A 24,545-nucleotide genomic window follows, 5' to 3' on the forward strand; every position below is an offset into this window, starting at 1 on the left:
CAAAGTCTAATATCAAATACAATACTGCCACATGGATCTCCTAAAAAGACATCCCACAGAAGTCTTGCTTTTGAGTATTTACAGCTGATATTACAATCATGTTGCTATCGCTGAACTACTGTTTATCCTTATTCTTTATTTTGGAAACAGTTCAATGAGTTTATTGGCAGATGAGCCAGAACCAAAATACATGTTTGCTGGCATGAATTTGCAAGCAATCATCTCAAAAAAGAATATTCCAGCCAGAGCTGCATAACTGGAAATTTACACAGTATATCTAATTCTGAATGTGCATGAAATCCAAATGCCTGCCTTATTGTCACAGTATATCTCTTCTGAAAACTACACTTTTGTTCAAATAATATAATTGATTCTTAGAGGTGGTCAAATAGTATTCTCCAAATACTGGTTGGGATAAATTTGGGTATGCTTTCGTGTTGTGAAACATTCACAGACCATCTCCATTATTTGCACATCATCTTGGAAATACGTGAAGAAAATTTCAAGCAAACAGTCTTATCTGTTGACTATGCACAAGGTATTGAGCAGTGGTATTTGCTACTTGACACACAAGCCTCAAAATTAGTTATGTGATTAATCTGCCTGCTAAAATAAGCACACCGTATCAACATACCTAAATTTGTTCAATTTGTGCTCTTTACTCTCGAGGCTTTTTTTGAAAGATCAAGCACGGTCAAATAACATTTAATCTCCACTCCTGTTGTGGTATTTATGCTTTTTTACCCTTGGACAGTAATGCTAGGCCAGCTTTGTAAAATGAACTCCGGCATATACCCATATTTGCTCATCATGGTAAATTCCTAACCAGATTTCCTGCTGGTATAAGTGGGCTTAACCTAACAATTTTCACTCGTTTACATCAGCAGATAATTTGGGCCATGGTGTGCAGAAAAAAATATGCATATACACTTAAAACTGATTTCTGGAAGTCTTCCCATTGCGAACTTTTACCAAATGCTGAGATCCCACTGAAATTTCTGATACAAGCACATGCTTTAATCAACTGATCCTTTGAACAACAAGGAATTAATTAATAACTTTTGCTGAACAGGATAGTAAAAATAAAAATAATAAAATTGTGGCCTTATGTCAGTAAGAAATAGTGGTATCAAACAAAGAATTTTCTGTTGTTGTATCTACATAAATATAAAACAAGAGCTAGGCAATGAGAAATCATAGTCCTGAAAATTAAACAAGCACCTACTTTTGTATCAATTCTGTTGTTAGCTTGAAATAACGAGATATGCATGTAACAGTTGAATTATTATGATCAAACATTTTCTAACTGTCACAAAACTTACCGGGAATGGATGGATCGGTTCTTGCTTCACCTAGATATACTTGCCCCAGTTCGCTAAAGCCACTGTACTTGAAAGCAGCAGTCTGCACAGACTTCAGAATATGCTGCAAGTGAGCAAGCTGTGTCTAAGAGACCCAGCTACAGTTTTTTGGCATGATGCTGACACTCTCACCCTCTTCATGTCTTCACATGCACTGCTGGAAATAGCATTCCTGTTTATCCCCAAGTTTTAAACTTTGGGTAAAGTTGCTCTTCACAAAAAAGCAAATATTCACTCTGAAATTAGTTGTGTTCATCACTCATAGACTGTACACATTTATTACTAGTATCTTCTGAGTACATTAACCATATGGCCTTATGTCATTTCACTGTCTTCATGGCTTATACCAATTCAGGGCAGAAGTGCTATTGACACAATTCTGCTTGAACTGGTACCAGCTGACGAAATTCATCATCAGCCTATTGTTAATTACATATGAAAATCAGGTTAGAATTGTTTAGAAACTGTTTCAGAAACTACTTTACATTAAAAAAAAAAATAAAAGGTGTAGCCACTTAAAACTGAGCTGTTCGTTTCTGCTTTTGTAATGCTCTATTTAAACCTAGTAAATGGTACACACAGAAAACAAAGAAGAAAATATGAAAGTTGACTAATAAATATATGACAAAAGATCATCAAGTAAGGAAAACATCTCTTTCGATACAGAATTCACCAATTAAATACCTTAAATAAAAAGACCCAGACTTCATATCTCCGGAGTCAAAGAATTCAGGAAATCTTAACAGCCCTTATTTGGCCTTAAGAGGTTTGGAGGCCCCTGTTGAATAAACATCCATGTCACTGGACAGGTATGTTGCCCCTTGTTTTCAAAATTGTCTGCTGAAATTCCAGCCTTACAAAATACAAAAATCAACAGAAAGCACTGGGAGAAAATTAGGGACAGAGTGATTAGTGACTTGAGGGTGCTTTTGGTGTGATATTGAAGAAGTGCAAGTTCTGAGGCTGCAGAAACCGACTCCCAGTGTGATTTCTCCAAAGAAAATCACACAATTTTTAAACAAAAGTGAGGTTTCTTTACAATATCAACCAGACTATTTAGGTTTTAAATATAGAAAACAGTGAGCAACAGAAAACAGTAGTTTAAACCCAGCTCTCTCTTCCTATGTTTGCATCCGTGCAGACAGGTCCTTGCTTTTACAACTGCTTTCAGTCACTCCGTGATTTTCTGAGTTGTAGCAAAATCTAACCAGTTCCCTCTCATTCCAGGGCTAAAATTATGTGAAAAGGTTCCAGGACATTGTTCTGGTACAAGTAGTCCTGACTAATCTTGAAGTGTGGAAACAACTTCCAGATTAGTCCCTTAAAAGGACTGTTCTAATGCTAATTAACTTTATCAGTAGTGAGTTTATTTTCTCCTGGACCACTGATAGCAAAACTAGTAAAGGAGAAAGTCTGGGAATAGATAGTGAGAAGATGAGGACAGCATTCACAATAACTGAGATTGCTTTGTAAACTGGGACACACCAAGGGGTATGTACAGCAAAACATCAGGTTAGATACCTAGGTACTAAGAGAAAGCCTTTCACAAGGCCACTTTTAGCTGAGGATACTGGTGTGGACTTTACTTCCACAGCCAGCTGTGGTGGGTTGATGCTGGTTGGATGCAAGGTGTCCACCAAAGCTGCTCTATCACTCCCCTTCCTCAGCTGGAGAGGGGAGAGAAAAAACAATGAAAGGCTTGTGGGTCAAGATAAGGACAGGGAGATCACTCAGCAATTATTGTCATGGGCAAAACAGATTCAGCTTGGGGAAATTAATTTATTATCAATCGAATAGGATCATGACAAATAAAAACTAGATCTTAAAATACCTTACCCCCATCTCTCCCTTTTTCTCAGGCTTACCTTTACTCCCAATTTGCTTCTTTGGAAAGAAAGTCCCTGTCTCAAAAAACTTACTATCTCCACAGATACTACAGGTTTCATGTTGTGGGGAGGAAGATGCACAAAAACAAGAGATGACTTTGACCAAGGTGAGTCCCTGCTTTCCCAAAGACACGGTCTGCCCCAAAATATGAATCAACCTGATCTCCTTTTATGATCAGGTAACTCACCTGGTGGATGAGGGGAAAGCCATGGATGTGGTCTATCTGGACTTCAGCAAGGCCTTTGACACTGTCTCCCATAATATACTCCTGCAAAAGCTGGTAGCCCATGGCTTGGACAAGTGTACTCTACGCTGGGTTAAGAACTGGCTGGAGGGCCGGGCCCAGAGAGTGCTGGTGAATGGGGCTGCATCTAGCTGGCGGCCAGTCACTAGTGGTGTTCCCCAGGGGTCAGTGTTGGGTCCAGTCCTGTTTAACATCTTTATTGACGATTTAGATGAGGGGATTGAGACCATCATCAGCAAATTTGCTGATGACACCAAGTTGGGAGGGAGTGTCGACCTGCTGGAAGGCAGGAGGGCTCTGCAGAGGGATCTGGATAGACTGGAAAAATGGGCTGATTCCGATGGGATGAAGTTCAATAAGGCCAAGTGCCGGGTGCTGCACTTTGGTCACAACAACCCCCTGCAGCGCTACAGGCTGGGCGCAGAGTGGCTGGAGAGCAGTCAGACAGAAAGGGACCTGGGGGTACTAATTGACAGGAAGCTCAACATGAGCCATCAGTGTGCCCGGGTGGCCAAGAAGGCCAATGGTATCCTGTCCTGTATCAAAAATAGTGTGGTCAGCAGGACAAGGGAAGTGATCCTTCCCCTGTACTCTGCATTGGTGAGGCCACACCTGGAGTATTGTGTTCAGTTCTGGGCCCCTCAGTTCAGGAAAGACATTGAAGTGCTGGAGCGAGTCCAGAGAAGAGCAACAAGACTGGTGAAGGGACTTGAGCATAAGACCTATGGGGAGAGGCTGAGGGAGCTGGGGTTGTTTAGTCTAGAGAAGAGGAGGCTTAGAGGTGACCTCATCACTCTCTATAACTACCTGAAGGGAAGTTATAGCCAGGTGGGGATTGGTCTCTTCTCCCAGGCAGTTAGCAACAGGACAAGGGGGCATGGGCTTAAACTCTGACAGGGGAAATTTAGGCTGGATATTAGAAAGAAATTCTTTACAGAGAGAGTGGTCAGGCATTGGAATGGCTGCCCAGGGAGGTGGTGGACTCGCCGTCCCTGGAGGTTTTTAAACTGAGATTGGACATGGCACTTAGTGCCATGATCTAATAAATGGACTAGAGTTGGACCAAGGGTTGGACTCGATGATCTCTGAGGTCTTTTCCAACCCAGCCGATTCTGTGATTCTGTGATTCTGTGATTCTGTGATTCTGTAATTCACTATTAACACTGGTGTCCTATTAACTCTTATTTTATCAGAACTAATTAGAAAACCTTAGGTTGTGGTTGTCTGAATCAATGCTGTGCAAGGACAACAGAACCTTTGATGCCCCTTTTGTATCAAAGTGTTACCCATACTGCAAAGAAGAAACCAACACAAGATACATATAGCACTCACTTAGAAGGAATTCCCTTCCACTCAGATTTTTGGTGTACATGTTAGCAGATGAATTTTTTTCCCAAATGCCCAAGTTGCAACAGACATCATGCATTTTCAGACATCACCTTCCAGAACTTTGCCAGAAATTATCTGACAACATTGAAATATGCTAAATGCATCCACTTCACTATCTGGACAATTAAAAATACAAAACAACAAAAAAACCCCATGTACCTTTTAACAGAGGTTTACATTTTTTTGAGCCTTGGTTGGGAAAACCCATATCAGATATTTTAAAAAGTAGAATTGATTGAACATAAAGTATTGGTTTAGAAGTGTTTTTTACCTATAAACCTAAATTGTCAAAAGTCTTAACTCCACCCTTCTGCAGGGACTAGAACAGTCTGCAAATATAATTTGAGATATCCTATTGAATTAGGATGTCAAAGGACAGTGGATCTACTGTCTTTTAGGCCAACAACCTACATATTTCCTATTCTTGAGTCAAGAGTAGAAATTAATGATTTATTTCTCTTCCAAAACATTTATTTTCACAGTCAGGGAAATAAGATTTGTGGTGCCAAAATTCCGATAGCATAGTATAAATATATTTATATGTTCTTGTAATTATATTTATACTATACCTGAGGGATTCCAACTCTGCAAATAAATCTTGTTATTTTCTACCCTATGCAAATAAACATTCTTTAGTAGAAATAAATCATTTGTCCCACGACAGAACCCTTCACCTCTAAAGCAGTAAAGTATTCTATCAATACCAACAGTCTGTCAGCCAGCAATGGTTAAGTCCCACCAAACTGTGGCAAGCTGTAGCTTCCTGTTAGCTGGATCCCATAGCTTGCTGCAGGGGGAAAGAACGGGAAAAAGGAAAAGCACCACTCAGTGAGCAGTGGGATGGGTGAGCTGTGTGTGTGCTCATAACAGAAGTCTGCTGGGACATGCACGGGGAATTGCCGACATTGTGCACTGCAGTTCAAGAACCCTGCAGCTGGCTCTGCCCAGGCTCATTTTCTTTCATTGCACAGTGCAAATTCATCCCTGCCCCTGAAAGAAGAAGACAAACAGCATCATATCTGTAGTTAAATAGAGGAAGGGTAAGCAAGGCAGTTTACATCTGCTTGAGTTTAGTGGCAAACAAGTTTGGGAAGTGTTGATTTTCTGCCATGCAGTATTAATCTTAATAAATTCAGCAAGGCAACTCTCAACTTAAATATATATAATTGTGAGAAGAATTAATCCTGAGTTTAATTTTGTTTACTTTCTTTAATGGCATCAGTTTGATAGCATCCGGGCATCCTGCATTATTTAATTGCATTTATCCTCACAACAGCCTTGCAAAGAGGAAAACACTATTATTGCTGTTTGACAAGTGGGGATCTGAAGCAGAGAGAAACTAAATGACCTATTCAAGGTCACAGAGAATTCTGTTTCAGTATAAGCACTAAATCCCAGATTTGCTGAGCCCTGTGACAGCAGAATCCAATAGGACTACTTGCTTGTGTCATCCACTCACTGGTACTGGTGATTCTTCCTGAAAGGACAAAAAGTATTTGCCTTATAATTGTTATAAACTATTTTTTGTAGTCAAAAGAAATTAGGAAAATGGGACAAATAAAAAATAAACTATGAAAAAGAATTTGACCTGAGATATTCTGCATAGCACTATAAACACAGACAAACAAACAAACAAAAAAGAAATCACTTTTCTACTTCATAAAGGCAGCATTTTCTTCTTTTAAAATATAAACTTCCTGATGACAGCAGTGCAGCATAAACAAAAAAGTAAAACACAGCATGCCTGCCATACTGAAGAAAAAGGATTTCCTTCCTTTCCTTTTTTTCTTTGTGCATATTTCATCTTCCCTATCCTTGCTTCTCTTCTTGCTTTCATTAAGAAAGATAAGTCATAACAATCAAGTTACAGACACCTGTTTCCCAGTTAATTGCTAGTAAAGACATTTTTACCATTTCCCTAAGGGTGATGCAGCTCAGACTAAAAATATTTCATGTTCAAATAAGTAAGTCTAGCTCTAGAGCTGCTGGGACATGCTTTGCTCAAAGCTAACCCGTCTTCAGAAGGATTGCTGTTCACAAAGTAGCGTGGACTCCAGGGAGAATTCTGGGACACACTTGAATTACACATTTTAGGAAAAATAATGTGAATAGCGAAGAAGGTAATTGAAAAGGTAACTAGATACATGTCTCAGGGAAGGTAAACACATACAGAGGTAAGTTAGTTTAATGAAAGGTCAGAGAAGAATCAGACTTGTTCTCCTTGTGCAAGCACACAGAGAGCAAATACTGAGAGAAACATACAATGCCAAGCAAATAATTTGCCAAGCAAATAATTTGCATGATAACTGCTGTGAAGAATTGGCAACTGGTACAAAAATGGCTGCAATTGGAGCACGGAGGGCAAAGGGAAGTTGTGAGTTAGTGAATGAAGCATCAGTTTGAACTGAGGAGCTAGACACTATATATGCTACTTGGCCAATGTCTGTTAAGCTGTTCTAAACACATTGTTTGCCTCCCATCCTTCAGTTTCCCTACTTGTATGATTCTGCACAATCATTATCAATGCAATCACAAAGTAATAACAATGATATGACTGGAGCTCCATGCTGCAAAGCACTTGGATTTCTACCAGCAAAAAGCTAAATATTATTACTGATGATGGAATACCTCTAGACATCTTAAATTTCTCTCCAGTGGCAGAGAAAAAAAAAAAAAAATCTATTGAAAAATAAAAACATCAGTGATTCATACTTTAATGCTGCCTAATTAGTGTTCTTGCTCTCTAAGACCTTTGCACTTCCCAACACCACAAAGTCAGAGTGCTTTTGCTGAAGCACCAAGATGCTGGAGTTATACAGGCCCTCCCTAGGAAGTGCTGATTGCTGTCCCCATGGCAGAACAGGTGCAGCTTGAGAACTGGCTTGAGATCCCTGCTTCAGCCCAGCTTTGTCATAAACTGGCAAGGCTACAGCCACAACCCAGGTTAACTCGGCCAACTGCCTTTTTGACAAACGGCCTCCTCAGGACAACTGGCAGCTGCTACTGCTTAGCATTTTGGGCCTGCTCTAATCAATAAGGCAACTGGTCAAAGAATTTGCCATAGGGTCAGAAAGATGCAGCCCATTTTCCAGCTTCCTCAGCAGTGGTCAGGATACGATGGAAAATTGTATCTTACTAGGTAGCATGTATTTTTCTGAAGCCATTTCAGAGTGCTGTAACACAGAGATTGTTAATGAAATTGCCTGATTCATTCAAAAAAAAGAATGCTCAGTTTAGCAAGGTTAGGGAAAAGGTCTGACAACGTGTATGTTTTTACTATACTTTAAATATCAAATGATAATCTACAGTTTAGGAGTATCTTACACAGTGGCAATCCATCTGCAACATCTCTAGTCAGATCTCCTTAATAATTTTTCAATGTCTAATCACTTTTAGTGAAGTTGTACAAACCTCTCTTACCAGCTCTTCTGATCACAGTAGCACCCGTGACACAAATAGGGCCCACAGATGCTGCATCTTCACAAGGATTGGAATGAGTAACTTTCTTGACATTATTGTGCACTATGGGCCATATAGAACAATCCGAAACAGAAGTATTGCCTACCCCACCTTATGATCTTGGTCAGTAATGACCAAGGCTTTTTGCTTTTTACACTTCCAAAAGTTTTCCAGTGGAAGTATGAAACCAGAACAGCAGATTTAAACTTTCTGTTTAAAAAACAAATCTGCCTGGTTTGCTATATTGCTTTTCTGAACAGCTTTGAAACAACTCACAGATTGAGGAATCCATAAATAACAGATTTAAAAATTAAGAAATCCTAAAACACACTCCCACAGTATCTAGATTAGCTTTATTAGAAGAGTGGAGCAAATAATCTTTCCAAGGTCATTGCTACGAATTAAACTTGCAATTTGTTACAATGATTAAACTCCCCAAGGGAAGAATATAAATCTCTCTAGTATAGGGGATATCCATGTTAGCTCATTTCACACTGCATATTTTCATTAGCTGGCACCGTGGAATGTGCTTCCTGTCTCCATATGCTCCAATTTTCAAACCGTCTGCAGATTTATGTAAGTTTGTCAGGTGAGTGATTCAGACCCAAATTTGGCAAACGTTTCCCCTGATGTAACATCTTGGTGTCAATTCTTCATTGCTTTTTCCAGAAGACTTTTCTCTGGGGGCAGCAGGAGACCACCCTGCTGTTGCATAACACTATGGGATACGATTTTTACCTTAAATTGTGCAGAAACCAGTGTATGCATAGGTGAGAATACTACGGTTATTATTGCATTCATCTTTGTGCTGACCTTTAAGATTCTCTTGTTGCAGTACGCGCACTCTTTATGCTTACTGAGCTTTCCTTTTGAATCAAGAGGTGAAACCTTACGATAGAGGTTGCCTATGTATGTCAGCTTTTGTGGAATGAAAATCTAACATTTACTTTTTCTATTGGAGCAATGCACTTGGGAAACGGCCCTCATGCTCTTTAAATATTAAATTCCTTTTGCCCAAAATTGCTGTTGTTGCTTTCAAATATACACAAATTTTCTTACAGATTTTCTTTTCAGATCCTGCTGGAAGGATAATGGAATTGATCAGGGAAAAAAAAAACACAAACAAACAAAAAAACTCAACAAACCAAACACAAACAAACACAAACAAAACAAAAAACAAAAACACAAAACACCACACGCAACAAGGAGTAGGAGTAGGAAATGCTCCTTAATAAAACAGCTAATCAGCTAAAATGGTATAGCAGATCTTTTCTTTCTAAACCTGAAAAGAAAACCAAAGAATTAACAGAGCAGGCACTAATAAATCTTTTGTGATCTAATTTTTATGAATTGAAGTTATGATGGCCAAAGTATATTTTAAAGAAAACAAGAGGGAGAACAAAACAGATGCCAGATAATAGCATCTTTCACTGTAAAATTGGTAATCCATACGAAAACCAGGTAGTTAAATTTAATTTTAAGATCATTCTTAGCATAACAGTCTGTTGAATAGATAAGAATGACCAAGGGTGATTAGCCTGTGGGTCAGTCAAGGAAGAGGAAGCTCAGTAATTGGTCAACAGAAGACACAAGAGGCCCCATCAGCAGGAATCACATGGAAAGGCCAGCACTGATGCCTAAGTTGGTCACCATTGGGAGTTAAAGACAGTTGCAGGGCTGAAAGACACGCAACAGGGCCTTGTCAAGAACTGGCCACTGAAACTTGGAAATTTGTCTAGACCTCATTTGTACTTTCCTTTGAAATCACATATTTTTGCAAAGGAAGAGTAAGAAATATTGCCAGCGCTACCTTTCATGTCAGGTGTAGTTTACTAGCTTGCAACATGAAGTGGATTTGTAAAAATCCATCCATTTGTGAGTTATGAGCAAAATAGTTAGAACTAATTTATGGTTTGTTGTTTTTTGTTGGCTGGGGACATATGGGGAGAGGTGTCATGTTTTATCCCTTCAAAGACCTAAGCATCTTTGATCCATCCCTGTGTAATAGTTTTCCAGTAACGTAGGACTGTATGGCACAGGATGCAGGATTAGTTGCACAAAGAAAATCCAGGAACATATTGGCAGTCTTAGAAAGCAACACTGCATTTGAAGAGTCTGATACTAAAGAAACAAAAAATCTTTTCCAAAACCCCACAATACAACATGGGGTTTAGGAATTTCTCTGAGGGCAGAGAGCGGCACGTGTCTCCTTCAGTAGCACTGATGTTTCCTCACCTGAGTACCAGGGAAGCAGTCTCCAGGACACTGAGCATACTGCTTGCAAGATTGTCTCATCATTTATGGTGTTTCCTCTGTGAAAGCTGGATTAATCTAACCACCAATTCCTCATGCAACTGATACCACAGCTTTTATTCACATATAGTGTGGATGCCCTCAGTCATCCTGAAATGAAGAAGAGGGAACTTGTCCTCTTTTCGGGGTCTTCCAGTATCCATCCTCAGCAATTTTCAGCGCAGGACACTGGTTGGTATCATGTGCTTTCAGTTACTTCACCTAATGTTTTCACACTGAACCAGAGATTCTTGTTCCTTCAAGCTCTTCACTGCTAATGTTAGCTTGATGTCAATATTCATCATGTTCTCCATATATAACCTCCCCAATACAATTCTCCAATTGTTATTTGGACAGGCAAAAGGAGGGGAAAAGAAACAGAAAAGAAGGCAGAGAAGCAACTAAGAAAACATGAGACTCCGTCTGGCACCTTATTAATGCCTCCTTCAGGTAGCCAAACATGTCTCAATAAATCTCATCTATTCTGGAGTAGAATATTTTTCAACCTTATTATTTCCAATATTTTGCCTGTCATTTCTGAATGGTTGCTCAGAAATAAAAGCTGTCCTTGAGAAGCAAGAAAAAGTTACTATATTTTCAATCTGAATCACCTCATAATATAAGCACTGCAATGCTAGGAGTAATGTAAACTCTACAGTAAAATACAATGATATAGTATACCTCGAAATACCTCTGCTTAATAGGTGTTGTGCCATTAACAGTGAATTTTATGGAAGCTAGTAGATGTAAATCTGTCAGGTAGACAAAGATTTACAGTAATATCCTCTGCAATGGACGATTTTCATCACATTTAGGACTGTCAGGCAACTAGTGTGTTTTCTTCAGTCCCTTTAGGCAAGAAGGACCCTTCGTTTTATTTAAAGGCTGGTCCTTTCACTTTCAGGCATTCTGCACTGCTGAACGAAGCTCTCCAATGCCCTGTCCCTTTTTACAGATAGCACCTAGAGCTCAGGTGACTTTGCACATCCAAGCCACTGTGTCCCAGAGAAGAGCCTTCTCGTGTGTGTTGGACATTAGACAGCCAAGACCCAAATTCATGGCATATGCATTCACAAGGTTAAAGAAGCATTTGCAATACAGCGCCTGCACATTCCCAGCAAGCAGAGTAAATGAGCCCTGCTTTTCTCCAAGCGGGACAGGAGAGGGGTGGAATAAGGGGGCTGAAAACCTTTTCAGCAGCTAAGAAATTAGTCTGGAAAGTACATATCCACATGGGATAAATCAGTGGCTATGAGGATGGTATGGGCAACAAGCACTTAAAAGACAGTATAGGCTTTTGCAATGCAAATAATAAAACATCTGTGCCCCACATCCATTACTATTTTCCTTTTAAAAAATATATATATAAAATTCATAGAATTTTAAAACATAAGTTTGAAAAAATATTTCAAACAAATTCAAGAGTTGCATGAAAGTAACGTTATGAATTTGAATTAGACAAACAGTGAAGGTAAACAAATAAAACACTAAACTCAATCCCATATCACGCCTAGACACACACAGTGCTACAGTGAAGGCAGACTGTGCAACACCACAGACAGTCAAATGGGTTGACTGGTTCTTTTTATTCAGCTACATATTTTCTTTTACCGTTCCTACTACTTACGGACAGAAAAGGGTTTACAGAGACATGGGGCTCCCTGTGAGGAGTGGCCAGGGCTGCCCCGGGCCAGACATGGCTGGTTCCAGCCAGCTCCAACCCAGCCACTGCAGGGCACGGCTGAGCCCCACAGCCACTGTGGGGTTGCACTGGTGTGACTGAGTGAAGAGACCCTACACAGGATAGGTGCATAAATACCTGTCTCAGGCCAATACAAAGCATGAAAATTTAGATAACTAGCCAGAATACTTTGAAGAGAGCGAGAGGTTTGAGCTGGCCTCAACTGACACGTGCCTCCCTAGTGCCTGGGGAGCCCCACCTCCTGACAGCGAGCAGATTATAGGGAAGGGTAATGGAAATCACAGTGGTTCCGTGACTGAACACTATATTGCAGTCGCTATATTTCAGTGAGGGTAACTTAACATTTGTGTGGTGTTATGCAATACATTTTGTATAACTCTGCTAAATCGGAAATCCTGTGTAATGCCAACTGCCTTCAAATAAGTAAATTCTACATTAAACATTACACTCTCCATGCATGGAATAGCTGAAGGCAGCTGGTTGGAGAGTATTACACTCTGGCATGCTGGGATATCATACTTTTAAAAAGGCAAAAAAGGCAGGGGGAGGGGGAATCTAAGGAAGAGCCCTGCAAGCACCACAGAGAAGAAGAGAAGACAGAGGGATGGAGATGCTCCAGTGCTTGGGCACAGATCTCCTTGAAGTCCCTGGAGAGACCACGTTAGCGCAGAGATCCACACCACACTGCAGCCGTGTGCCCCACATGGGAACTGACTGTGCCTGGAGCCCAGGACAGAACAGAGGGCAGAGAGGATCTTTTCTGACTGTGGTCAGCTGGACTGATCACAACCCCTATTCTCCATCCCCTGTTCCTCTTGAGGGGAGTGGGAAGAGGAGTCAGGAACTACAGTGAAGTTGAGCCTGGAAAGAGGGGGCAGCGGAGGATGTGTTTTATGTTTGTTTCTCACCATACAAGTTTATTTTTAATTGGCAACAAAATAAATTAATCTTCCTCAAGCTGAATCTATTTTGCCCCTGACATGTAACTTCGTAAGTGATCTCCCCATCTTTATCTCAACACACAAGCTTCTTGATCTTATTGTCTTCCCTTGTCCTGTTGAGGATAAGGGGAATGAGTAAGCAGCTGGGTGGGTATCTGGCAGCTAGCCACAGTCAACCCACCTCAAAGGGTTTGGGTGACATCTGCAAGAAAAAAAACAAAACAAAACAACTTACACTATGCAGGTGTCCAAAGTGAATATTGGAAAAACAAATCAAAACAAAACAAAGAAAAAAAAATCACTAAACAAAGAAAGCCACAAGCAAAAACAGCAAGAAGAACACAAAAATCCCTAAAACCTACAGAAAAAAGGAAAAAGACAACACTAAGTGGTTGCATTCCATTAGATGAGCTTTGAAGGTCCCTTCAACCCAAACTATACTGTTTCCTGAGAACAATGACTGGCTTCCTACCTTAACGTTCATTCTGTTCCTTTCTTCAGGAACTGACCCATGCCTGTCATGCATCTGGTCTTCATTCCAGCCAACAACAGAGGTAGCTGTGACCTTACCATTTTAAACTTGGTTTTATGGGAGGATAAATTAATTAAAAAGACAAAAAACACTATTGAAACGTTTAATTTCTTCTTTTGCAGTGCATCTTTTACCCCAGTATCCATATAAACACAATAGAATTTAGGAAGATTTCTCAAGCACAATGGGAGATGTTTTTCTGGGGATGAAAGAGAAGTTTCACAAGAATCAAAGTACAATAACAAAGCATACCATAATTTTAATTATATGTTACTATTTCTGCTTTCTTAACTGTCATCAGTACTACAAGAGCACAATTATTTGATGCACTATAGGCAATCTAACTATTTGGTACTTGCAGTACATATTCTACAAGATAAAGACCTCTGGCAATCACTGCTAAACACAGAGTCTAACTGTGCTAATAACTGAGGTAAATTATCTTCGTACCACAACACTCCAAAAGCAGGAAATCTTGAGCCAACAAGCTCCTCAAAAGCTGAGCAATTACAGGCTTAAATCTGCTTCCGATCAAGAACTCAAAAAGCACCTGATACCCAAAAGGAAGCCTGCCATGTTCTTCCTGCAGAGAACCCCTTATCATCTTCAATTCTAATTAATCTTTCAAGCTGCCTCATTTCCAGCTGGAAAAAACAACAGCAGCAAAATACCTGCATCTTACAGGCTTATTCACAAAACAGCTTTTTTCCAAACCAGACAGCATCACTGCCATTACTACAAAGTCAGATTTTTGGCACAAAATCCCCTAAATTATCCCCTAGCAACATATCCTAAATAATGCTTACCAATTACCAGTGAAACATATAGTATGTTCAATTGCATCCTCTGGTACTGAAACTAATAACTATGCAATTTCCGTGTTAAAACTACCTGCAAGATAAGTTTAAATACATGGGAATAGTAACATTTAAAGTAAATTAAAATATTTTGCAGCTTTACTTTTCACCACACACAGTCTAATGTGCATTTCATTTAAAGGCTTTTTCTCTACTACAGTTTCACCACTTAAAATTCTGCTTTGAACACAATCTGCCAGGTGTCTTCTGTCACCTTCACAGTGTGTTTCAATGGCTAGGACTTACAGATCGCAAGACTAGAGGAGTTCATTACAATCTTCAATCTTACCTTCTGTACGAGATGGCTGAATTTAAAAACAACAAATGACCACAGCTCTGCCACATCCCTAGATGGGTAGCTCCAGTAGTTAATTACATTTACAATTAAAAGTCTGTTCTTCATTTTGATTTCTCTATCTGTCCTAATTACATTGCTGGAGTCCTATAATGCCTTTGTCATCCAGCTAGCCGTTAGAGAAGGGTAACTTCTTTTTATAGCAGCACCAGTTTACTCCCTCTTCCTTCTCTGAAAATAGTTTTATGAAAATGTTTACAGTGGGAAATGGAGCCCTCTAACTCCTTCACTTTCAAAGGTACAGTGGCTCAAAAAGATTTAGCTTCCTTTCTAATATTTTGCATGTTTATTTTGTTCCATGTGTAGTGAATAACAATTATTCCATTAATGCTTTGTCAAATACATTCACAATTACACACACAGATTAGAGTGATTCCCTAACCCTGACTGCCTCCTATCTGTATTTAAAAACCTGTTTGGACAAATAGTTTGCAATTCCTGTTGCAACTTGGGAGGAATTAGCAAATGAAAATGTACCAAATTTTCATGTTTCAGGAACACAATTTCAAACACAGCATCAGATGTCCTAGAAAAAAAAAAAAAAAAAAAAAAAAAGAAAAAGGTGTAGCGTTTATTTGAGATTTCCTAGAGTAGTTGGATTAATTACAAATGGAAGGATTTTTTGATGCATTCCTATATGACAGAGACAATCTGGGTCATTTACCCAAATCAGTGAAAGGAAAGGAGGCTATTTCCAAGGGCTTTAGATAAAACTTCTGAAGACAGAATTACAGAATTACAGTAATATTCTCTGTATATTGCCAGCTATCCACACTGAGCTTTGCTTTCCGTAACAGCACCACCAAAATGAACAGATTCATCCATAATTAACGTGCAGATCCAAGATTAAGCTGCAGTGGGATGGACTGGAAGTCAGAATTTTCTGAACCGTATGTGTGTTTGGTTTTGGGTTTGGTTTGTTTTGTTGGTTTGGTTTGGTTTCTGTTGTTTGTGTTTTTTTTTTTTTTCCCACAGTTTTGAAAATTAATATACAAATTAATTTGAAATATGTGCATTACAGTTCGGCTCACAATTCATCTCCATACATCTGCAATATTTTACATGACCCAGCCTGGATTCCCTCACAATACATAGCTGTGGAATCCCCTCAACTTCGTATATTACCTTGCAGAATCTCTTCCTGTGGGCATTGATGTCAGGTAACAATTTCCTGAACTGCAATGTACTTAAATTGCTTTCTTTATTGATCTGAAAAGCTCCTAAGGATACAGGGGGAAGAAAGCAGGGACAAGGAAACTATAAGAAGAAAAAGACAAAAAACAAACAAACAAACACAAATAAACAAACAAACAAAAACCACAACAACTCTTTCTATAACTCCATATTAACTGCTCATAGAAGTAAAGGTTGTTATTCTGTTAAGGCTGAACTTTGCAGGGAAACTTCTCTTAAAGAATTTTCTTCTGTGATTGTATCCCCCAGAGCATAAATTACAGAATAAATACAGGATAGCTGCTGGGATTTAGCATCATTTGTTGTGATGACTGGGGGACTCAGTCCATTGGAAAACTACAGTAACATGTCGCCCTGTACACTGCCCTCCAGGAATTGCAATTTCACAGTTTGATTCCCAGCACTGCCTTGCAGGGCTGCTACTGTAATGAGTTTCCGGATCTTCACACACCATGTGAAAGACTCTTCACTGTCATTTCCCAACAGGGAATGCAGAAAACACTGGCGGAAAAGGTAGTTACGGCAAAGTGTATCAACACTGGGAGGACAGGAGAAAGCACTCTGAACACTTCACCAGAGACAAATGTGGACTTGTCTTATTCTCCTGCTGCACTGTCATTGTCTTTTTCTCTTCTGCATTATTATTTCAGAGCATCAAGACAGTTGCTCTTACACAGCTGAAGTGCAGGGATCACTTGGGGAAATAGGGAATGTTGTATTTTTTCACGGGTCATGAGTACTAATTGCAAACCATGACTTTATGCACTGAGAAGAGCAACTAAATTGAAAGATTCAGGAATAAGTGAACCAGGAAACTTCAGATGAGGGAAAAAAACAAAAACACACAACCATTACACACACAAGCTTTACAATAACATTGTTGTAAAACTGTTCATATTTCTTTTCAGAGCACTCCATATAAGTGTATTTTGGTCAGAGGAAGAAACTTCATACTTGGTGCAACCTCTCACATTAACTGCTTGCCTTTTTTTTTTTTGCATAACTGAGTTTGCAGATGTCAGAGTGACATATTAAGAAAACAGGACTATAAACCTAAGTTACCTTTTCCCGTGGCCACTGAAATCTCATGAGCATTTGTCCAGGACAACTACACTTTTATGTAACCAGCAGTAATAACACAGCTGTATGTTTGGCTTAAAATCTTTTACTTTCCAGGAAAAAAAAAGAAGAAAAATAAACCTATGGATGAACACAGGGAAGATGGTGGGCAGCCATTTCATTCTTATACTTTGAGTTTTGCTGTAAGCCATTGTTTCAAAAGCACTTTAATTATTTTGAGGAAAAAAAAAAAAACAAACCAAAACCAAACCAAACCAAACAAAAAAAAAAAAAAAAAAAAAAAAAAAAAACAAAACCCACCAAACTCATTTTAGATCTTCTCTACAAAGAAAGCTGAATAGCATGAAAAATTCAGTATAGTTAAAATATAAAGGTGGACCCAGAAAAGGGTGAGTGTAGTAACAGCATGCAAAACTGCCTGAAAAAGATACCTCACACACAGGAAAGGCAGAATATTAGTACAAGGCATGTTATAATCATTTCTCCAGTAGGGATTATTATAGCAGAACACTAGAATTGTTTTTATGAGTTGAACATGTAGGAGAGAAGAGGATCACATTCTTCACAGAAATAACGATACCAGTAGAAAATACTTACATAGATCCAGCTTAAGATCCTAAACAGAAACACTCTTCCCAGGGAACATTTTTGGAAATTGAAAAAAAAACAGCTTCAAAAAGACTAGGTTTAAGGAATACCCTGCACAATTACCACCGTCTTTCAGAGAGTAAAATGATACAAAACAAGTATCATATATTTGAAAGGAGGAGGGGGGCAGAGTGGAAAAACAGAAGTCTAAGTCAACCTTAATAACTGGGAAATTACAGATGTATAGATAAATCAGTGTATGTAGACTATGTAGAACAGGGGTGTCAAACTCATTTTCACCTTCAAAGGGCCCTTTGAAGGCAACTGTGAGGCTGATGTGGCCCCTGGTGAAAATGAGCTTGACATTCCTGATGCAGAAGAATCCAAATGAAGAGAGATGGATTTCTATCCCAGTTGCTGTCTCTGTCAAGCAGAAACAAAAGCAAAAGAAGAAATAACAGCCAGGATAGGGAATAAGCATATAACCCAGTTACAGCCAGGACTTTTCCTAATATCAACTGAAATTTCCCATGTTACAGCTTGTGCCATTTCTTCTTGCATGATCAGTTTACACCAGGCCTTTGTAGAAAGTCACACTTGCCCTTGATGAGCTCTGAGAGGCTCCAGCCAGCCCATTCCAGCTTGTTCAGACCCAAACAAAAGGCCACCCCACCATCCTGCATAACAGTCCCCTAGTTTTGTAACATATGTATTTGCTGAGTGAACTGTATCTTATCAACCAGGTTGCAAATAAAGATATTAACATGATTGGCATCAGTATTGATCCTTTAGGGAGACCACTCATACCCAGCAACTATTTCAACTTAATGTCACTGATCACTAACTACTCTTTGAGCCTGATGATACAGACACATTTCACCTGATTAACTATCCACTTGTCCAGCCCATATCTCACCAATCTGGCTACTATGAGAGACCATATCATTTCATTGCAAGAGGTACTCTGGGCAAACATGATTTGCCTTCAATAAATCTGCACTTACTGTCCCTAGTTACTTTCTCATTCTTCTTGTGTCTGGAAATGGCTTCCAATATGTGCTTACCAGTGCCTGAAGAGAGGGTGACCAGCCTGTAGCTCCCCAGATTCCCCTTCTTCTTGCCCTTCCTGACAACAGGCATGAGGTTTGCTTTCCTCCAGCAAACTCCCAGTCACCATGACCTTCCCATCACCCTTGCAGTGACATTGGCCAGCTTCCTCAGCAACCCTGAATACATCCCCTTTTTTTCCAGGCACTTGTATATGTTCAGTATTCCCCTAGTAGGTATCACTGTGAGGACAGTAGGTAGAACCTCCAGAGGAAGAGGGCTCTGTAGTGTGAGCTAATCTTCCACCACTAGCCATTCTGAAAAGCAACTGAGCTGTCCTGGAAGTGAAGTATGGCCGTTTTTCTTTAAATTGCTCTTCAGTTTGTTCAAATTGATAGAGCAGGGCAGGTAAATGGAGACAGTGCAGAATGAATTAAATTCTTCACTTAGCCAGAAAAGCAATCACATTTATTTCTCCCTGAATTTGTCATGAAGAAGATCCAAAGGACTTGAAGCTAACACTGCCACTTTAGGAACATTGGTGTGCCAAAATAAAGGCATAAAGAGCTCCCTAAGGACTATATTAGGTTATTGTTCAAAACCTGGACTTCCCTTGCTTTGCTTCTTCAAATGATCATCTCCTTCCCCCTCCAAAAAGAACAACAGATTTGGGATTGAAAACAGTGGAAACAGCACTGGAGCAGGGGTGAAAGATGAGGAAGAAAGTTATAAAAATAGATCTGAGTTGTCCTCCCACTATGCACAGGTAACAGCTTCTCTAACTGTAATGTCATACAAACAGCATTCTGAATTAACTTCAGACCTTTTTAATTTCTGATATCAGATTAAGCCTCCTCTATATGCCCACCCACTTTAAGAAAGATAATTTAATTACTTCCCTGAAGTTATAGTTGAAGAGACATGACAGCCACCCCCTAAAGGATAGAAAATAGGTGTGCTATTCAAAAGAAGAGACTAGGGGAAAACAAACACTAGGGATGTTAAAGCCTGTTTTGTGGCTACTTTATGTCATCTCAGGTGAAAAAAAGCAGTAAGAATGAAACTGTCCCATCAGCTTTAATGGCTGTTTAGGGATCGCCATATTTTCTTTTCTTTTAATACCACTCCTGGCTGCCTCAGTATCTCTGAAATTCCCTATTCTATCCACTGTAACACTATTTTTAGCAATTTTGCCATCTTCACAGGGTAGACTCTTGATTTCCTTTAGCCCAAACCCAGAACTAGACATAAGTTTTAGTAAAGATAGTATTAAAAGAGGTCAAATGAGGAAACTCTGCAGGCATCTGTACACCTTCAGCACATCCTTTTCATTTGAAGGACATGACATTTGCCAAACCAGTCTGGACATCAATCTCAAGCATAAGAAATCCTACCTGCCTAATTTTGGGCACCATTTAACTCACACTCTGAAGTTCACTATTATTTATTTTCTCATATCTGATCTGGATTTTGCTACTCCAGAACCATTAAAGCACCTCATTAAATATTCAAAGGATCACTGAGCCATCAGTCTACAGTAGGAGCCAAAACTGCATTTGCTTTCTTTTCTTTAATCTCCCAGACCTTAATTGCCATATTGACAAAAAAAGAAACAAGTTGTTTACCTTCTAAAGTCTCAGGAGTGCCTGCCAAATTAATCCTTTTAAGCAGTGTTTCTTCAGCTCCAGAAACAACTAAGTAGCATACAAAGCAGCAAGATGCTCCCTTAAGAGGCAGTAAACATACACACTCCTTCAAAATTAACCTTGACTATTATAACTTGTCAGAGATTTGTTCTTTCCTATTTCATAGAGTCCAAAGGTTCTAAAAGGTGGGTGGTTTCTTAAAGCAGTAGGGAGACTTTGAAACTCTTAGTCAAAAGAGTTTTATTACCTAGATACATGCAGGGGCCAAAACACATGCAGGGGTGGTGGTGGAGCAGTGTTACATGAACAATGAGCTTGTAGAAACTTAAAGAACATAGGGAGAAAAATTATTTTAAATTAGACTCCTGGCAAACATGAAAATGAACTGCACACTGCAAAGTCAAGCAATGCTCTAAAAGCTATGAAATAGTGCATAATAAAGTCTGTGACATTATGTCCTAAAGTCAGTACTGTACATTTAAGAGCATAATTATTTTTCCTCCCCAAGACTGACTTTTCATCCATTCTGTTGATAAATTTGAAAGAGTTGGAATTTCGTATATAAACTGACTCTTGTCTTAGAACAGAAACATTAAAAAAAAACCCAACCAACCAACCAAACAAACAAAAACTTCTTAAATTATGCCTACACTTCAGCTGCAAAGGAAATGAAATCTGCTGCATAAACCAGGACAGGGGATTAATGTTTTAGTACCAAACTGGGAGCACGTTGATGGGCTTTAGTTACAATCAGCACTACGATGGAAGCAGTCTGAATGATTTGCAACTGCTCTCCTCACATGGCCCTCTACCTGCTCTGAGGTAAGCCCTGGTGCCCTTGAGACAGTCCGTCCCATTGTGTCTGCAGTAGGAAATACATCCAAAATTGTTCTACCAAAACTGAAGCAGCTGGTTAATGGAAGCTAAATCAAGAAGCAGCTGCGTGTTTAGATGCAATTCAGCATACAGGATGCAATACAGCCACTTTCTTTGTATCTCAAGGCCTCACTTTTTTTTAAGGATCTCAACGGAGCCTTTATACAGTCCCTGACTGCCACCTCTAAATTCCATTGACTCTCAGTTGTCCCCAGCATTACTTCAGTTTCAGAAATTTAAGAGCTTGATTGCTATTAAAAGGCTATAACCAAGGATAAAGGAAAAACAAATTAGAGAGGAAATTTGTGAGAAAGGAGGCTCTTGGTGCTACCTAAGTTCTGAGCAAGTTCTATGGGAATAAAAGGATGCCAGACTGTTATCCTGAGTGCCACAAAAAACTTCCATGATTGCAGCCAACACCACACAATTTCTGCTCAGTTCTAGTAATCTTGCTGCACTTACTGTTGCCAGTATTAGAGTTATTATGTAGCCGTAACATCATTTTTAGGGCTAGCAGGAGCACTTGTAGCAGAAATGAAATCAAGAGGGCAAAAGGACACATTTTGTCAGTTTCCTCCTTTGTTTAAACCTAAATACTTGGGCACTGATTATGCTACTGAACATTTGGAAGGCAGCCTTCCCATAATTCTCAACCCAATATTTGAAAGCTTCTTAAAATATACAAGAAGATGTAACACCGAACTTTCAAGAGGAGCCTCTCATACTCTTCTCATAATGAAAATCTAAGCAGCATCTTACCTACATATCTCTTCAGGCAAGTAATAGTACGGAAAGTTGCTACAAAGTTACCATTTAGGTTAGGGTGCCAAAGAATGGGGTTGTTTTCATTTTGCTGATTCATTCTGTCACTCTTCAAGATTATTAAAGGAAAAATGAGCTGGTTTGAAAAAACAGTTCAGAATAGCATTTCACTTCAGATCTGCTCTCCAGCCATTAATGGGCCATTCCATTATGAAAAAGTGTAACATTTTAACCCCACTATTCAAGACTGACCTTTACTAGATGGACAATCTGTCTGTTGGCAAACAGTAACACTGGTCCCATTAGTTGTACTTTGAATGAACTGATGTTTACAATGAGATTGTCTGACTCTATTAATATAAAAATAGCAGCAGTAGCCAAAAGCCCATGTGCATCAAATTTTGTTAACAGCAAATAGGTTGAACACGGGGTAGTAATGAAGGGGAAAATAAATAAAACTCTTCAGTAGAACAGGCAACAGAGGGATGACACAAGTTTCCCCCTGGAATGCGACTGTTTTCTGTCTTCATGGATTTCTGTAACTTCATAGTGCACATAGGTATTTGCATTCAAACCCAGCAAGTAATAGGCTAAAAAGAGCAAAAGAACTTTGAAAATCCACCCTACGGATACTGAACAATGCTCTAGAAACTTTACATTAAAGCCTATTTTTTTCTAGGAATTACAGGCAGTGTGAACACAAAACAAACAAGCAAACAAAAAACAACAAACAAAACAAAACAACACACCACCAACCAAACTAAGTCTTATCCCAAGGTCTTTCCGTGTGCAAGAGACACCATATGTCTCTCACACATATTAATGCACCAGCATGCCTGTACATGTTCACTTCAGATTCATGGTACCCTTCCTGCCTCTATGTCTATCCCTTCAGCAGTGTTGGAAACAAAAGAATACACAGAAAGTGGAACTGCATTTGCCTTCCAGACAGTGTCAGTGAAGACTGTTCTTCAGCTTTTCTAAAGTTCCATGCACCACAACTTTTAAATTTGACTCCTTATACAACCACCCCTGCTCTGCATAGTTCACTGTGCTAACTTTGCATTGAGAAGTTTGTTTTAGATACACACTGAGAAGTCTACAGACCTGGGTGCAAGGTATAAACCAACAAAAGGTCGGATTAACAAAAGACTGCCAATACTGGGAAGTTATCAGAAAACAAGATGGACATGGAAGGTAGTGACACCAGCCAGAACTAAGGACTTTTCAGGTGACTAGTGCTTATTAGAAACATTTGTGTTTTAATGTACAGGGCAAATGGTGACTAGTGCACACTGTGGCATGGAAGTTACAGCTAAGCTTCCTGATAGAAACTAGAAATAAATCTTTCCTTCCTTCCTTCCTTCCTTCCTTCCTTCCTTCCTTCCTTCCTTCCTTCCTTCCTTCCTTCCTTCCTTCCTTCCTTCCTTCCTTCCTTCCTTCCTTCCTTCCTTCCTTCCTTCCTTCCTTCCTTCCTTCCTTCCTTCCTTCCTTCCCTCCCTCCCTCCCTCCCTCCCTCCCTCCTTCCCTCCTTCCCTCCTTCCCTCCTTCCCTCCTTCCCTCCTTCCCTCCTTCCATTTTCAATGTATCCCTCTGACTCCTGAAAATAAGGCTGGTCTCATCACCATTTTTTTAAACAGGAGCACTTTCTGAGGAGGTGAAGATCCATGTCATAACAGGCTATTTGCGTCTCCCAGCACATGACACTGATGATACCATCAAAAAAGCTCAGTGGTAAAGGAGATGCTGATGAAAGTGTGGATGCTGCAGAGAGTCAGTTACTTTCACCAAAAGTTTTTGTTTCTAATTATTGAGAGGGAGAAAAGCTTTTAAGGAAAGGTTTCCACTCAGCTTTTCAAAAAGAAGCCTTCTGGTTGGAGGCTTTGAGCAACGCAGAAGATCTCTGACAACTGACTCCCCAGGCTGTGGGAGGGTGGCCCACAACTCAGAGATTTTGTGGGATTTGTCTGCCAAACTTGGGCTACTCAAGTGTTAGTGTGATAAAAATATATGACTCCCACCAAAAGCCATGTTTAGACTCTAGCTCCAACACACCCCCAGCTACCACTGTCTTTCTTATAGAAAATAAGACCAAAAGTAGGAAACCGTCAGTCCAGGAGTCAGTGGCAGCAAAGTGCAGCTTTTGTTTGTTTTCCTGGATGCTGCTTCCAGGGGACCTGAGGAAAACAACCTCCCATCACTACCATGGCAGAGGCTGACAAGGCAAGGGGCTCTCACCTTCCGTGATTCTCAGAGTAGATCATAGGAAGTACCTTATCTCACAGGAAGAAGAGAGGATTTTATATGCCTTACTGAACCCTTTCAAAAATTCA

The sequence above is a fragment of the Streptopelia decaocto genome, assembly GCF_964273445.1.
Source record: "Streptopelia decaocto genome assembly, chromosome: 1".
Classification (NCBI taxonomy): domain Eukaryota; kingdom Metazoa; phylum Chordata; class Aves; order Columbiformes; family Columbidae; genus Streptopelia; species Streptopelia decaocto.